General features: G+C 38.9%; 1 protein-coding gene and 1 long non-coding RNA gene across 5 annotated transcripts in view; one reads left to right on the plus strand and one right to left on the minus strand.

Moving 5' to 3' along the window:
* The window catches only part of ankrd6b (ankyrin repeat domain 6b), a 53,858-nt gene extending 39,211 nt beyond the window's left edge, over positions 1-14,647 (minus strand). For 3 of the 4 annotated variants that reach the window (XM_067572658.1, XM_067572659.1, XM_067572656.1), the window contains exon 1: positions 14,515-14,647. The gene's annotated coding sequence lies outside the window, so the exon portion shown is untranslated. The remainder of the gene's footprint in view (positions 1-14,514) is intronic. The other variant, XM_067572657.1, reaches the window with a different exon arrangement.
* An 8-nt stretch (positions 14,648-14,655) lies between these two features.
* On the plus strand, positions 14,656-17,154 carry LOC137169455 (uncharacterized). Its single transcript, XR_010924460.1, has 3 exons — positions 14,656-14,754; positions 15,598-15,762; positions 15,842-17,154. It is a non-coding gene; the product is annotated as an uncharacterized lncRNA (long non-coding RNA).
* The last annotated feature ends 212 nt before the right edge of the window (positions 17,155-17,366 follow it).

The raw sequence follows: 17,366 nt of genomic DNA on the forward strand, positions 1-17,366 counted from the left end.
TGTCCACACCCAGGGCCTTCATGTCTTTTTAAGCACCCTGCCTTGGAGGGAGAAGTTTGGGTCAGACTGGGGTCAGCAGCCTGGTTGCTCAACTCTGACCTCAGAGGAATGCATCCTGCCCATTGTTGTTTGTTGCTGGTGAAATGTAGTAGTTGTTGGACGATGCAGGGTAAGACAAGGTTTGATGTAGCTACTACTACCCACAGATGTCTGAGATCATCAGGGTTATCATTCTGCCCTGTGCCTGGTAGAGGTGTCATCAGCCTAATTCAACCTAATATCTAGAAAAGGTGGTGATCACATGATGATCACAATGACATACCTGCTCTAACTCACCAGAACACCCTTTTTTCTGTATAGGTAACTAAATCAGGGGACATTATATCATGCTCATATCAACGTTACCTAATGCATATGGTGTAAGTGTGCATGTAAGCCTGTTCATTTGTTTGGAAAATGGTCTGTTGCACGGGGTTTAGCGAACCAAGAAAAGCTCCTGATGTTTGGGTCAAAGCAGTTTCTGTGATAGCTGACATGCTCCATCCTGTTATCAGGCTGCTGGAGATGTGATGGGCTTCATTTAGAGAAACAGCTGTGATGGGAGGTGCCCGCTTGATAATATCAGTGACATATCTGCTCTGACACTGACTCATTCACGATTACATACAGAAAACATTTCTCGCAACTAGAGGTCTTTTGAAGGCAAAAATATTTTCATTGGTTGGTTTTAAATAAATGGGTGGGGAACCACGAATTCCCAGAATCAAGTTAGTGCATGAGAAATAACAGCTGAAAATATAAATAAGCAAGATTCATGACCAGGTCAGGCCTGTTTAATTGTTTGATAGATCCTAATGCTCACAAGCACAGACAGATGTAGTTGAGGAACTGTCCCTGTAGTAAAAAGACAACAATCATCTTTCAACGTCTTTTTAGTGACTAAGTTCCTCTTTTTGTTACTATACTTCCACCACAGCTCAACAGGGAAACACTGTCCGAGGAAACACAAAGAGGGAATTTGATGCTAAAAAGACTGTAAATGTGTCAGATATCCACTTGATATGACTAACTCAGACTGATGAAGCCTCATATAAGCTTCAGATAAACCTCTAAATGCATTTTTGCACTAAATGACTGTGTGGACACACTGTGGATTTTGGCCCCCATCAATTAAACTGAAGCACATTTGAAGGGGATCTTATAATAGCCAGTATGAACAGGAGGAATGATTACAGTGAGGAAAACGTCTTTCACTCTTCATATGGACACCTGACTGCTGGTTTAAGACAGACTTGAAAAACTGTGAACCTACCCTTTGAGACACTGCTTTCTTTGTTTCTTTTTTATTTTTTTTGGGGTGTGTGTGTGTTGGAGTGGAGAGGACAGGACGTCCACAAGCTACTTTCATCAAGTTGCTCTGCAGTATACTTTCCCTGTCTGCAATGTATACTTCTATAAGCCTGGTTTTGTGTATACATGGCAGAGAAATCTGATGTCCAGGAGCAACCAGGTTTCTCTAATCCCCTATCCTTATTATAGTAACCAGGTTTATAGTTGAAAAGACAGTTAAGATAACAACATTCTGAAGAAAGCTGACTGTAACCTGCTTACTTCAGTGCATGGACACACTCAAAGTTACTGATACACAAAATCAAATTTTAAGATTTAAGAAATTTAGACTTTGAATATACTTAAACATTTGTCCTAGCTAGGGTTAGGGTTAGGGTTAGGGGTTAGGGTTAGGGTTAGGAGATGACTCCACAGTTCAACGCGCATGTGAACCGCGGAGTGATTGCAAAATTGAATGTTTCATTGGAGACAAAGTAAACAAACTGCTGTAGCTACAAGTCATGGACCGACAGCGTGTCGCTAACAGGGATTTTGAAGAGCAACAACCAAACCAGCATCTAACAGGTCCGAAACTACATCTGCAGGTTTGTTTACATGCTGTTTAATTTGCTGAGCAGCTAATTAGCTATCTAGCTGCTAACTGACGTTAGCAGTGCACTCTTCCCTGGTGAATGTTAGTTTGGTGGCTCGTTCAACAAGCTAAACTGCAGAACAAGACGTGTGTTCATGTTTGTAAGTTATCATCAAGTTTTGATGATGTGGACACAGGCTGTTGTTTCATTCACTACCATGTTTGAAGGAGGAAGGTATCATGCCTCATATTGCAATTTAACAACTGAGTATTAAATATTTGATATATTTTAAGATTTTATTGAAACATTGGACGTCTTGAATGTTGTTTTCATTAAAGACCATGGGCAACAGTTCCTTGCTGTAAGTGTTTTACAGAATAAATGAAAAGCTAAGTTATATTTGCTGATCCGAAAAATGATCCGATCCGTGACTCAAAACCTGATACGATCCAAACCGTGAGTTTTATGATCCATTGAACCCCTCATGGTCATCCCAGAGAGAGCAGTCTTTTGATACTGTACTCGGTAGTGAGAAAGGCCTCATGATGCCACTATGAAGTGATGTTTACAACAGATAGTTTGGGTAACACTTCTACTGTTCCCGTCTGTTCTCTCTTCCAAATACGTCTGTCTAACCTGGGGGACATTTGAACATCAAACTCTTACATGCTCCAAAGTATAACAACTGTCTGTAATTATATCATTATGACACATTATGTAAAGAGTCCTGACACAGCAACACAAATACATTCTCTGGGGAGACAAGCGTTTCCACAGTAAGAGTGCCAGATAAATCAAACTATCACAACACCATGACAGCCCTGAATTACACCTTTCACAACAGTGTTTAACTGGTGAGTAATGCTGAGTCTGTGACACACAATTAGTGCTTTCTTCTACATGTTCTCGATGCAGTGCTGAAGTCTGTGTCATCGGATAGCTGTCGACACCGTAACAATGACTGAGAGGTGAGAAGGCAACTGTGCATCCTTTCAGACCCCTGGACAGCAGTTGATATCCGAAGTATGCCAGGAATGTACCTGCTAGTGCCTGCCTGTCAACATATCCTACAGGAGCCCAGTCAAATCCCCATTAAAAGTTTAGTGGGTGTGAGAATGTTAGATCTGACAAATAAGGAAGAGATGTGACCCATTCACTGACCCCTACAAAATACCCTGAAAAGTGCACCGACATTCTTAAGCCTAAATGTAAGGAATGGAATGCAGTTTTTTAGTTACTCCCTTCTGAAAAATGGTGCCTGTGATAATAGGTTTCTATAAATGATTAGCAGAGGGGAGGGTGGGGGGTTTATATAGCTTACCACCCACTTTGACAAGTGCAGGTCCAATCTGTATTAAAAACCCACTTAGCTCTTGAAATAGTAAAATACAATGTGTGAAGGTAGCTGATGACTTTTGGGGACAAAGTTTTAGCTTTCTGATCAAGCAGATGGCTACTAAAATACATCAGCATTCATGGAGAGGCAAAGCAAGGCTACATTTAGGTTTTTAGACTTGTAACCTCTCCCAGAAATAAGCCTGAGCTTCTAACATTACATCATGTTTTGCACTAAGCGTGAAAAATGAAGTGCTCTTAACGCTTCAAACGCCAGCTTTGAAATATTTCATGTTTATAGAAATATAAAAACGTCCCCCTGAGGAGGTTATTAAATGTTCTCAGACACTCAACAACACACACTTTGCGAGAGGTCACAGCCTGCAAATCCTGCTTCAGAAAAAAAAAACATAACATTCACTCCATCTGGACAACAAAATCTGTATTACCTTTGTGCATTGAGGCAGGGTATGAACGCACTAAAATTAACTTCAGCGCTCTGAGCTACAACACTGCCTGCTGTACATTCCCCATTATGTGGGTCATCTCTTCCCTCTGTTTGTATGAGCTCTCACAGCCCCATAAAGAAGGCCTGCACTACTATACAGTCCCATGGTGCTCTGATATACGGTGCCTTCACTGATCCAGCCACAACTCTTCAGTACGTCTCATTACATATATATGAAGCCTCTGATGTACAGTTCAAGAAAAACAACAGACCCTCTTACAACCAACATTCTAACACCGTTGACAGAACAGTTACCCTTCCAGATGAGATTTGTTTGCTTTTAGAATATCTTACTTTGGGAATTATATTCTGTTTATGATTTTTGAGGAACAATCTGACTGAATTACAAAACAGACATTGGTGCCAGCTACCTGTGCTTGACAGTTTGACACATTTCAGCCTGAGTGACACAGAGCCCTGAGGTCAGGAAATTGCCCGAGTTGAACATGTTGAACATCTACTCATATAAAACTTTATATTTTAGGTTTAATAATAGATTCAACTAAAGCTGGACATCTTTTCTGTTCTGTGCTGTTATCAGATGCTTCAACAACAAAATGACACTAAGTAAAAGCTACAAGCCTCTGCTCCATGAACTATATTTGACTTTCATTAATCTCCATTAAAATCTTATGTTTCATTCTGAGCTAAAGACCCAGCTATCTGCCAACTCAGGGCCAATGGTGAGCCGCAAATTCACTGATCTCTGTTAGCTTGGTGTTAGCGTTACATTTCCTGGCTGAAATTCGTTATTACCATATCATGTGTTTCACATTTGTATGAAATGATGCGTTTCTTTTGATTGCAATGACAGAAATCATAGAGTTTGATGAGTGAAAGTAATTCCTGCAGTGACTCCACAAAGCCCTTTCACATCCAGATTGTGGAGATGGGAGAGAAGCACAACGTTCACATTACTTTTTCACAAAGTCCGTGTCACAACCAATTTCACACGAGTGTTTTAAGACTGAATAACTTCCACATTCACACAGAGTACCTTCATCTGTCCACTGTGATTAACACAAACATCTCTATTGCTGTCAGAGGAAATGTGTTCAGCTCCGCTCTGTCGCCGCGGGAACGGAGGCGACGCTTGACAGCCTCGACCAAACCTAACCTTTCTCCTGAAAATGAAAGTGCTGACAAGATAAACATCTTCACAGAGGAACAGATTGTAACTAACTATTTTCATTATCAACTAACCTGTTGATTATCTCCTTCATTAATCATTTGGTTTATAAAATGACAGATAACAATATCATAGAGCACAATCTGACACATTTGAATGTTTGGTTTTGTCCAAACAACAAAGATAAAGATATGCAATTTAATATAATGTACTGAGCATCAAAAAGCATTTTTGCTTGAAAGAGACAATTTTCTTTCGTTTGACTTATCAATTAATCTTTTAAACTTTTCATAGTTATCCAAACAAGAACAAAACAAGCTGCTCTTCAAAGCTCATAGCAAAGACATAACCACAAACCCTACACATCTATTTTTGTTCCAGTGTTGTTCTGTTTTGTGTGGATTAAGCTGAGTGTTGACCAACAGCACAGAAACATCTGCAGCTTCTCCTCCACTGCTCTCAACAGTGCAGATATTTGAGTGAACACTACTGAACCTGACTGCAGAAGGTACTGTAGATGTGTGGGATCACTGACATGACTAGGTGATGTGTGTGAAACAAGTGGCCAGGATGAAGGCTCACAGAAGCCCTCCCTCTATCCCCTGGATTTCACTCAAAACTCAGCCATCTGTCTTTCCTGCACAAGTCAGGGACAGAGAGCCAAAACCAGATTAAAACAATACTTTGACCCACTCACTAATCCCAAGATCTGTTTCAGTGCTAGCTAGCTCACGGCAGCAGCGAGGCAGAATCTGCGCTGATTGAAGCATTTACAGTTGACAAAATGGGCCGTAAATACCCCAGGATATGCAGGGCAAATATTTACGGCTATATTATCAGTTTAATCACCATCAAGCATGCTGTGCAGAGATGGGAGGCTCACACACACTGTTGGCTAATCCTGAGGTCAATGCTGGAAATAATAAACCATCTGTCATCCATGTGACAGCTGAGCTAGATGTGATAGCCATCTAAAGAAATAGTACAGAGGTCAACCTAAACATATCAGTCAAAATAACAACATGTAATGCCTTTACAACTCCGCTGGGATTCACTCGACGTTTAAATGACTGAGAGACTGACCTTTTTACAAGCAGAGAAGGACTATAAACCTAAAACATTGAAATTCTAAAAATAAAACACTTTAAAGCAACAGGTCTGAAACTTGCAGACATTTTTGTTAAAGAGTAGTCTTGCTCCTCATTGTGTGCTATCAAATGACATGTAAATGCTGTAAAAGTGGCCTTGTGAAAACAAAAAGCATGTGGGGGAACTCAGACCATGGTTCACTCTCACGGTCAGGGTGATGATGTGTGGCATCTGGAGGACAGTGGTGTTTAAGTATTCCTGGTACATGATGAGAACATCTTATCAAAGCTACAGTAGCAGCTAGCAAACACAGAGAGCCAGGTCACAGCTGGCAGACTTCTTATAGTGAGCCATACAGTGCAGGTATGTCACTCATTTTTTTGCATGTCAAGTCTTTGCTGTCCTGGTTTCTCTCCTGCAGACAACTGTTGATGCTTTGATTTTAAGCCAAGTGCTGAGAGTACTGCAGAGAGCTGCAGTACTGTATGTGTACCTCATACTGCAAAATTCTTCTTGACAGGGCAGTTCATCCATATAGTAATATAGATTTGTTTTTCTCACCATTATTCAGACAGATTCTGAATATATACATATATATATATATATATACTTATACAACAGAAGACAGAATTACTTAATTATTATTATTACAGAAAGGATGTTTCTTTGGTATCACACTGCCAATACCAGTTATGAGAGTAAATCTTCCAAGCTTGGTCAGGAGTTCCTGACCAAATCTCCTATCAAAAGTCAAATAAACAATATGACAATAATAATAATGATGATGATAATAAACAACTATTAAAGTATAGGTCATTTTATATCATAATATTAGGGCTGCAACTAACGATTATTTTAATAATCAATTAGTCTATTGATTATTTTCTCCATTAGTCGATTAATGGTTTAGACTGTGAGTCTTCAGATTGCTTGTCTGATTAAGTCTGAAATGTTAAGATATTCAATTAGGCTAACTCTCATATGAAAAGAAAAAACAGCAAATCTTCACTTTTCAGAAGCTGGAACCATCAAATATTTAACTTTTTTTTCTTGAAAAACATTTGAAACTATTAATCGATTATCAAAACAGTTGACGATTTATTTTCTGACAATCGGCTGATAGATTAATCGACTAATCCTTGCAGCTCTACAAAACACTAATATATATTTAAGGAGGGATGTTGCAGTTGAAATTGGGCGTCACTGATTCTGAGACGTCCCTGCTTAAACCATCCGTCCCAGCAACTATTAGAGGACCTGACACATACAGTTCATTTAGAGCTCATTTAATGAAATGGTTAATTAGTACTCAGCTCTGTCAGCACTTAAACTTAACTGCACCTTATTGTCCTCAGTCTTTCTGTGCTGAACTTCCCTTGTTGTCTGCTGTCACCTGTTGCTATCTGGCTATGTTGCTACTGCCAGTCTGTCCTCATGCACCAGCATGAATGTCTTATTGTCTTATTGTGGTCTTGCTGTCATTGTGTCAGACTGATTTATGTATTTTACATTCTGTTCATGCTTTTTGATGTCCGTGCTTATGTGTTGCATGTTTCAGTCAGTGTCTAAAAATGCAGCTCAATGTGTTCTTATTCAATTTACATTTCTATTAACATTAATATCTTCATGTATTTATTATTTTGTATTATGAGCCTCTGTGTTGCATGTCTTAAATAGTACCTGAATGATGTTTTTTATTAACATTAATATATTAGTTTTTCTTCATGTTATTATTTGTTTTGTATGCTTATACATGATCTCAATAACTTGGTCATTTTAATCTCATATTCATGTTCTGTTTTTAGGGTGACTGTAACATCTGTCTCTAGTGCATTTACAGCAATGTTTATTAATGTGCACTGTCCCTGTTAAATAAACCAACCAATAAATAAATAAATACATATTAGTATTTTGTAAAGCTGCAACGATAGATAAAATAACTAGATGGGAATGCCTGTTTTTGTCTAATCTGTTGACTGGTCAGTGATTTTAACACTGCCCACAATGAGCCAATAAAAGCACAACTATTAGAGGAATACATACCTTGGTGTAAACAGAAAAGAAATATCTCAGACAGTTGACAATATACAGTATATCTTCATATTGTTCAACCCTATAACTGGTAGATACAAAGTGCTGATTCAATCCAGTAATGATACTGAACTTGACTTTGACCCTCAGTTTGCATCAATGAACTGAAATTATAAAGGACAGAATCAAAATATTCCACTACTTCTACATGCCAAAAATATATCAGTTATTATTTTGTAGTAGTTGTTAGCTCTTTTTGTTTGGTTAGAGCTGCAACAAATAGATTCATCAGTCAATCAGCAACAATTTTGACAATCAAATATTCAGTAAGCATTTTCTTTTGAAGCAAAAATGGAAAAAAATTCACTGGGTCTAGCTTCCCAAATGTGAATATTTACTATTTTTTCAAACTCTTCTATGATAATAAAGCAGTTATCTTTGGGTTTGGAGCTGTTAGTCAGACAAAACAAGACATTTTGAAAGGTGACCATGGACTCTGGAAACTTGAAGGACGTTTAACAGACCACACAAACAATCCAGAAAATAATGGCTAATTGATATAATAAGAAGAGTTAGTTGTGGTATTGGATGTTATATTCAGTACGATCCCAGACACTTAGTATTGGCCTGATATCTAATGGCATCATCTGTTTATTTCACCCTTTGATCTAATTAAGTATGTTAATGTTACAGTTTTATCCAAGCATCACTACTACAAACAACCTCACACTTTGCTTTTCACATGGTCTTAAGTAGAAGAATTACTTGGTTGAATGAGCTTCTTTAGCAGTGCAACAGCATCAAAAGATCCAGCTTTAAAACAAGGAGGAAGACCCTCCCAGTGGCTCTGACCAGTCTGGAAGCCACTATAATCACCTCCTGGCTCTGCTTCATTGTCCGGGAGCACTGAGCAGAAAGGCCTGTTGTGTTCCTCAGAGGGATGCCTCTACCCTTTAGTGGTACCTTACAATCAGTTCACCATTGTGGGCTACACATGCAGCCTTTCTTCACCGTAACACCACCAGGTCAGTTACTAAGCCTTTCTCTCATTTTCTTAAAGGATCATTCTGATTTATTACAACTTGGGTCTTATTTTCATAGTTATGATCATCATTTCTATGTTATAATCACATTGTCCTCACCAAGTTCATCGCTAAGAAAAAGAAAGAAAAAGAAAGAAGTTAGACGGGTCAAGAAACACAAGCAGTCAGTCAGTCAGTCAGTCAGTCAGTCAGTCAGGTGATAAACAATCTCCAGGTTAGTTTAACTTATTTGGAATAGAAAAAAAAGCTGAACAGTAATAAATGATTACCCTAACTCTCTGTTGTAGACATCTGTCACAGTTTACAGACAGACCACCACTGTACTTACTGCATAGAGAATTTCAAGGTAGCTGTCTCCATCAATTTCCAGGCTGCCTCTGTCAAAATAAGAGTCCCCGCGGATGTTTAAAAAGTCTTAAAATATATATTTTTTGAAACTTTAGGTCCAAAGATGTCTTAAAATATCTTCATTTTTAAGAGGGGAGGCGCTGAATTTTGTTATGTATAAAAACAATGAGGATAAAAATTGTAACGTTTCTAATAACCGGACAAGACCACAAAAAATGAAAACGAAGTCCAGCCCTCACGTAGAGCAACCACAGCTTACATTAACATGTGAACACAGCTTCAAAGAAGCTTTCCTATTCAACAAAACGCAGGTATTTTTTTTTCTTCTTTCTGCTGTCATGCCTTCAGATATTTCTGTAAAGGGGAGGTTGATGCTAAGCAATACGTGTCTTGCTTTTTTTTTTAAATAGAAATAAAACCCATTTAGTTCATTTTTGTGTATCAGCGCCCACGTTCATCAAATAAAAAAAATTTGTAAAATATTAAGTGCCTTATCAATACTTCAAGTTCAAGTCAGAGTCCAGACACTACAGTTATAAACTTCAAGTGTCCGTGAGTCTACAGCAGAGTCACAGCACAGAGTAGCAGGGTTTTCTGCTGTAAACAAACGGAGCTGTTAGCGAGCAGCTGCTCTCATGTCTCCCCGGGTCTCAGTGCTTGTTTTCGGCAGAAACTCTCCCGCTCTCTGCCTGCTCTCAGATGGTAGGTGAGTTGCTCCAGTAGCTACAGCCTCACCGTCACACACACACACGCTCTCTCTCTCTCACTCTCTCTCATCTGCACACTCACTACACGCTGAGCTATTTCTTAAAAAGGAGCTGTACTACTTGTAGGTTATGTAGCCTAATTGAAATTGTGCTCCTTGAAATGTTTAGACAGAGAGAAATTGACAAACACAAGTATCAACAACCAACTATCAGTATTGGAAGATATCTAAATATATATATATATATATATATATATATATATATATATATATATATATATATATATGACTGGGTTGCGCAAGGGCCAGAAGAAAGCACACACACACACACACAAATGGTTTTACAACTATGCGGTACCACCTCCGCCTGATTTTGGGCCAGGAAAAACCTTGTTACTGTAGTTGTGCAACGAGGGATTATTAATGACACTTCAGGTGCACTCAGTATCAGTTTTACTTCCAAATAAAGTGGTTCAGATCATCCGGATAAACTGCTGGCTTGTTTCCAACCTGTCTGATCATGTCGCTGCTTGTGTTTTGAACTTCTTTTTAGTGATGTCAATGTGTTTCCAGATCTCTGCAATTATTCTGGTGACTACAATGTTATGATAACTGACAGAAGTGATGTACAACACCATGAACATTAGACCCAAGTTGTAATAAATCAGAATAGTTGTGCAGACAGACTGTTTCTCTGTTTGTCTAATGATGACAGAGAAGGATTGCAGTCAATGACAAGAGACATCTGAAAACGTTTTGTCTTCTGTAAATAAAGTGATCTCTTATCATCATTAGTCAAGATAATAAGGATAATTCACCAATTTTTCACTACTGTACATGCACACACCCTTGCTAACATACACACATACTGCATATGGGCAAAAAGTAGAGCAAGAAGGAGGAGGTGTAGCTGCTCATACTGCCACAACTCCAGATCTCCAGCTGTGAGAGCTGAGTGTCAGCTGTGGGGCAGAGCATCCCCCCCTCTCACCCCCCCCACACACACACACCCAGCAGCCCCAACACTCCCCTCTGAACACGCACACACACACACACACACACACACACAGAGTACGCCAATGCTACACCAGCCCTTTGTCTCTTTTCACACGGCTCCTGTAAGAAGCGACCCAACACCAATATTTCCCTCACGTCTTTAATCCTCTGCACTGGGAGAACTTGATGACAGCAGATGCAGTGTCTGAGAAACAGCGAGAGGCCGTGCGCGGCTGTAAGAGTTCATTGTTTCAAGCTACCAATAAAGGGTTAAGTGGGATTTAGAGCCCCTGCAAGGCCAAAGACTTAAGAAGGCTCCTTTTCTAATGCCACTGAGCTATTCACTTGCCCTTCCAGTGCCTCACTAGGAAGCAGTGCTATGACAAATAGTGTGCTAATCCCAGGATTTGTCCTATTATACTGCCACCTGAGGCTGGGTTTCAAATTCTAATATGTAAATCTGATTCCAAAGTGATATCATCTCCTTAAAAAACATCACAGCATTAATATCATAGATTTACTACACTATAGTGCTGAAAAAGCACAGTAAAAACTAATGTGACACCTTTATCAAGATTGATTTTCACTCACAAAGCATCATGGGAATTGGCAGATCTCAGCATATGTACTTGCACTTGGCAACAAAACGCTCACAATAGCCCCATCTCACCATCTGACAGACAAATCTAATAATCACCGCTCATACAGTGTTGAGTTTCCGGAGCTTGTAAAACGGGGGGCCCCCTCTGCCCTGTAGCCCATTAAGACTCATTATGTGCCCATTATACACCTGGTGACCTCTGACCTCGTCAGCACAGTGATGCGCTAATCAGCTCCCCGGGGACATGAGCAGACGGACAGACGGGTGAGGCTGTTGTTCATACTCCAACTGCGTGGGTGCATTCATTACCCTCACACAGACTGCGAGGCTGCATGACATGTCGCTGTGTTCAGGTGGAAAGCTTCTCTCTCCAAAAACAACTACTTTTTAGGGACAAAGGAAAGCAGCACTTTTAACATTATCTAGAGTACTAAAAAGCTAAATAGGGATGTCATAGCCTTCATATTGTGATAGCTCACCTTTTAAAAAGGGGCACATCACAGATTCTACATGTCAATTTATTAATTATGAGGAGTTAACAGTTGTATAATGGTGTCTGTGGCTCTGGAGGAGCTTTGCCAAATTGAAGAAAATAACCCTGATGATGCTATAATCTATATTTTTATAATAAATGTATCAAATGACAAAGTGAAAACAGTGTCAGGATGTCAAAGGGGTCGCTTCTGCAGAGAATTTTTGCCCAAATCTGCAGCTCCCCTCAGCTTTATGGAGCTTTATAACAAATTTCAGCTCATTATTTATCTGTCCAGCTGCAACTTTCCTGTTATGGTTCACTCTCAGCGCTCTCATAGAATTGTTTTCAGAGAAAAAGCTCTAAAAAGCCACTGTACACTACCTGCTCAGCACCAAATGGCAGACAAACAGTTAGCTGTAGACTAGCTGGTGAACATAGTGGAGCATTTAGCAGCTAAAGAGCCAGATATTTCCCTCAGGAGTTGGTAGAGAGCAAAAACAGAACTAAAAGAGAGTGAAAGTCCAGATATCTCTGCCTCCGTTTGATCGATTCTGCCCATTCTTTTTATTTTAACTGTCCCCTCAGGTCTCCAAACTTTATAGGAATGCAATATTAACTCACTGTAATGTTGCTTTAATATCTAGGTGTATTAAGCAATTGTGGGCTATGATGAAAATCAAAGAGTAACACTTCTTAATGGCAATATTGTATTTTTTTTAATGTTATTTTTGTATCATTGCAATGACGTACTTTGATTCCTGTCTAGTTATTTTATCAACTGATTCTTCACTGATCCAGAAATTTTGCAATGTGCGTTAATATCACAATATCAAATGATATATCATGACAGAGGATTTCATTCATATCTCACACGCCTGGTCCTGTAATTCCTGAAGATTTACCTGAGACCTCCTAGTGCCAGACACTAATATATATTAGAATTTATTGTGTTTTTGTCGGTCTATATTACAGGCAGCAGAAAAGTCAAACTTTTACATTGTCTCACTAGGTCAACCTCTAGAAGAATCTTCATTTCACAGGGACCCTGACTTCACCTGAGACACTGCAAGCTTATAAACAATCTCATTCAAATAAATGCACTTCATCAAGGTTGCTGCGAGCTCACAACAACCCCTTCATCTGCCTTCTGGGGGGAAGTTGCTGTATTATGTTGAGGTATTATCATTATAACACATTACTGACCAGCCTTTCTTAATAAGCTCATATCTTCTAACCAGCTTGAATTGTTAAACACCCTCAATTTGAACCCTCCTAGACTTAAATATTTAGGTTAAGCCTTAGGCTAAGTTCCATGCTGCAGAGAGGATTTCACTTAAGCCTACTTTATTTCACATTTCCTTGGTATTTTTTCACTGGCTGTATAATTTGAATCAGATACAGCACAGGCTATTTTGCTCCTACTTTCCTAATTAATATTTTATTAATACCTTGATTTATTCTGGTTGTCAGACACCTCTTACTTACACTGAACTCATCTGAGTCCAGACCAAAACATACCTTTTAAATAATGAAACATTTTGTTAGAATATGCTGTAACATTAGCAACTCCCTTATGGGGAATAGTGTGAATATAATGAGAACACAGGCGAGGTCATTCAACAGTGAGTAGCATAGACACAAACAACAGCTTTCTTAAGGGATGTCTGGGAGGCCTTTCAATTCAATTCTTCACTGAAAAAATGACCGAATAAACTGAATATAATGTACGACAAACACACACTATTATAGCACCTAAAAGCAGGGTACAAAATTAACTTTTACCGGCCAAATGGCTGGTGAATGTTCAAATTTTACAAGCCACTCAATAAATTACCATTATTCTTTTGGCTGGTGAATAATATACCATCATTTGCATATTTTACCAGCATTTGGCTGGTGTCTGATGCTAATTGTGTGCCCTGCCTAAAAGTTAAAAAAACAACAACACTATAAACTCCCAATTGAGTTTCCATATAGGCTAACACGTTATAATAATATACAGGTACAGGAGTTAGACACTTCAGAAATAGTAGTTTGTGACAAAAACAACAAACATATTTATGATGAAGTCGCCATAAATTCATCAGAGTAGGCTACCATAAAGCTAGAACTTACAGAAAAGTCACTGTGGCTGCTAACTAGCAAACATTATTTGAATATTGCAGTGATTTTTTTGCACTTCGGGAAGTCAAAGGAGCGTAATTCAAGTCAGCAGAATCCCACACGCAGACCTCGTCACCCCCAATGTACGCAGTTCAAAAATCAGCCATGTAAACCCACATAATTTACAGTAAAACACGCAAAATACAAATAATGAATAAAGAGACTTACCCAGAAGAGAAACTGCCTCACAAAGTGTGGACTCGGTCTCAGGCGGAGACGGTGCTGGCTAGTCCGACAGTCCCGCGGAGGGCATGTTGTTTGAGGGAAACACACGGTCGCTTCTGTCGGAGCTCTGTGCCGCCACCGCCTCCCTCCCTCTCTGTACAATTTGCATGTCAACAGACCAGCTGACAGACCCCGTCAACGCTGAGAAATGAGAGGAAGAAGACACAGTTAAGAAGGAGTCTGGTAACTTTCTCCTCACATGAAACGAGTTCCGGTCCAACACTCAACACTCAGACTCTTTGACTGGACGCTTTGCTAGTGCTGTGGCTTTGTTTCTCCAGGGGTCTACAGACTATGTTTATCAGTCATTACACAGGTCAAACAAGCTTTCATAGCCTAATAAAATCATAATGGGGTGTAATTTTTGGCAGTTAAACTGCGATATCTCCCCTGGGTGCTGTCTGAAAATAACACTAGAATTAACACTAGAATAACACAAATTTGATTGGAACAACTCAGATAACCTTTCATTCCTTGTATTCCCTCAAAATAGAACAAAGTGTTTACCTGGGACACTCTTTACACGTTGCGATGTCTACCAGTCAAACCAAAGAGGGCTTTTTGAAAAAAATAACTATTAGAGGCTTGAGGAGATAAAATACAGTAATTTACAATAAATAAAGCAAAGGTTTGAGGAAAGCTTGAAGAAAAAAAAAGAAATTTGTGTCAGAAATATGTTTTTTCTGTTGTCCTATCCTGTCCTATTATCTCGCGACCCCTTAGATGAATCCAGCGACTACATGCCTGAAGTAGGAAACATTGGTGTCAGCTATTGGTATTCTACATACTTACATTTGTACATAATGTTCCACAACAGTATCTGTGACACTTACACTCTGTACAGAAATGCCATCATTTGTTTTAACTTGCTGCTGTCAATCATTATGTCTCACATTTTTCAAATGATGGATGGATGTCATTCCTGAGATATTACTAGTAATTGTAAAAAAGTCCTTTCAACTCAAGGACGGTGACATCTGATCAAATGCCTGTTCTATGACACTCTCACTCTTTTTGCATCTACAGTACCGGCCCCCAAGCAATGGAGACCAGAATGGGGCCCCGTCCTGGGGAAGAAGGGTGTGTCTGCAGCAACTTGGATGTTTCATTCCACTCCTCTTTGTGCTCTTCTTCATCTGCTGTCAGCCTAAGACAATAGTTTCCCAAAGAATGGAACTGGATATTGGAGAAGTGAGTACTGTATGCAGTGAAACCGTCCATTTATGATTCTCTGTTGATTCCTCTGCTGACACCAGTGCACTTTCTTCAGCTATATGGAAGCGTCATTGTCTCATCCAGTGAGTCAGAGGAATGAGAGCTGATCCAAATTGTGTTGCACTGACCTGAGGGCTTGTTCAGATCCATCCACAATGCAAAGAGCCACAGCTTCACGCATATAAAGTGCTCACCAGTGTTGATTTCACAGTGAGAGAATGAAGTAAAGACCGGAGGATGTGTGGGGTAATGTAGATCAGATGAAGATTCAGAGAACCATATACCACAATTCTGTATTAAAGATTATTAAAAAGGCTGCTGTAACCTACAAAATCAGTGCCTGCCAGGTAATATTTTTATATGAACCTTATTTAATAAGGAAATCTCTGGAGATACATCATCTATTCACAATCACATAATGTTGTTATTTAGTTTTCATCTACATGTAATGTTGGAAATCTATGGAGTCTGGAATAATTAAAGACTTTAACAGTATGTAATTATAATCTGTTTATAATTTGTTACATATTGAAAAATTGCATTTCATTTATTTCATTCAATAAATTTGAATAAAAAATAATAATTAAAAAGATTGGCCTCGCACACAGCTGTCAAATCAGCTGTGGTTCAAGGCATAGTTCAGCATTTTGTGAAATATGATTCTTTATTTTATTTTCCAGAGTGAGATTAGATGATTGATATCAATTTCATGAGCCTAGCTTAGCGTAAAGACTAAAAACAGATAGCCTATCTTTTGTTTGTTTGTTTAACCTGCATATAAACATAAAATGTTTGTTGTTCTTCACCAAGAACGTTCCAGTAACTCCCCCTAAAACAACAAACTGCCATATTGACATTTCTGTTAGTGTATGGATAGTTTTGAACTTTGAACAGAGCCAGCTAGCTAGCTGTTTGCCCCATGCTTCCAGCCTTTATGCTAAGCTAGGCTAACCACAGCTGGACTCCGTAAAATGAGATTGGTATCAATCTTCTCATATAATTCTGGGAAAGAAAATCAAATTAATGTATTTTCCTAACATATTGAATGATTTCTTACATTTTCAGGAACCAACTAATTGTAACTAACATTATGATTATGTTTATAATCGCTCTTTTTTCAATTAAACTATTTGCTTGTAAAATGTTAGCAAATAGTGAAAATACCCATCACAAGATCCCCCAATGTCTTGTTTTGTCAGGCCAACAGTCCAGAAAACCAAAGATGTTTGATTCACATTTATATAAATCAGAGAAAAGCAGCAGATTCTTACATTTGAGAAGCTGGAACAGAGAATGTTTGGCAGTTCTGCTTGATTTTATGTAAAGCACTTCTCCTTGATAAATAACTTAAAGAGCTACTCGTTTATCAGACTTGCTCTTGATTAATTGATTGATAATCATTCCGGTACTAAATAATATAAAGACAATCAACGCAACACATTCCACAACTTCAGATATTTCACATCTGGGTCGGTCATAGAAATCTTTTGTTAGTGCTGCTCTAGAAATAGTCTAAGGTAACAAAAAGAAGAGGTGTGCCATATCTGCACACAATGGATGTGCTAGAAGCAACTTCTGTG

Source organism: Thunnus thynnus, chromosome 18, assembly GCF_963924715.1.
Source record: "Thunnus thynnus chromosome 18, fThuThy2.1, whole genome shotgun sequence".
Classification (NCBI taxonomy): domain Eukaryota; kingdom Metazoa; phylum Chordata; class Actinopteri; order Scombriformes; family Scombridae; genus Thunnus; species Thunnus thynnus.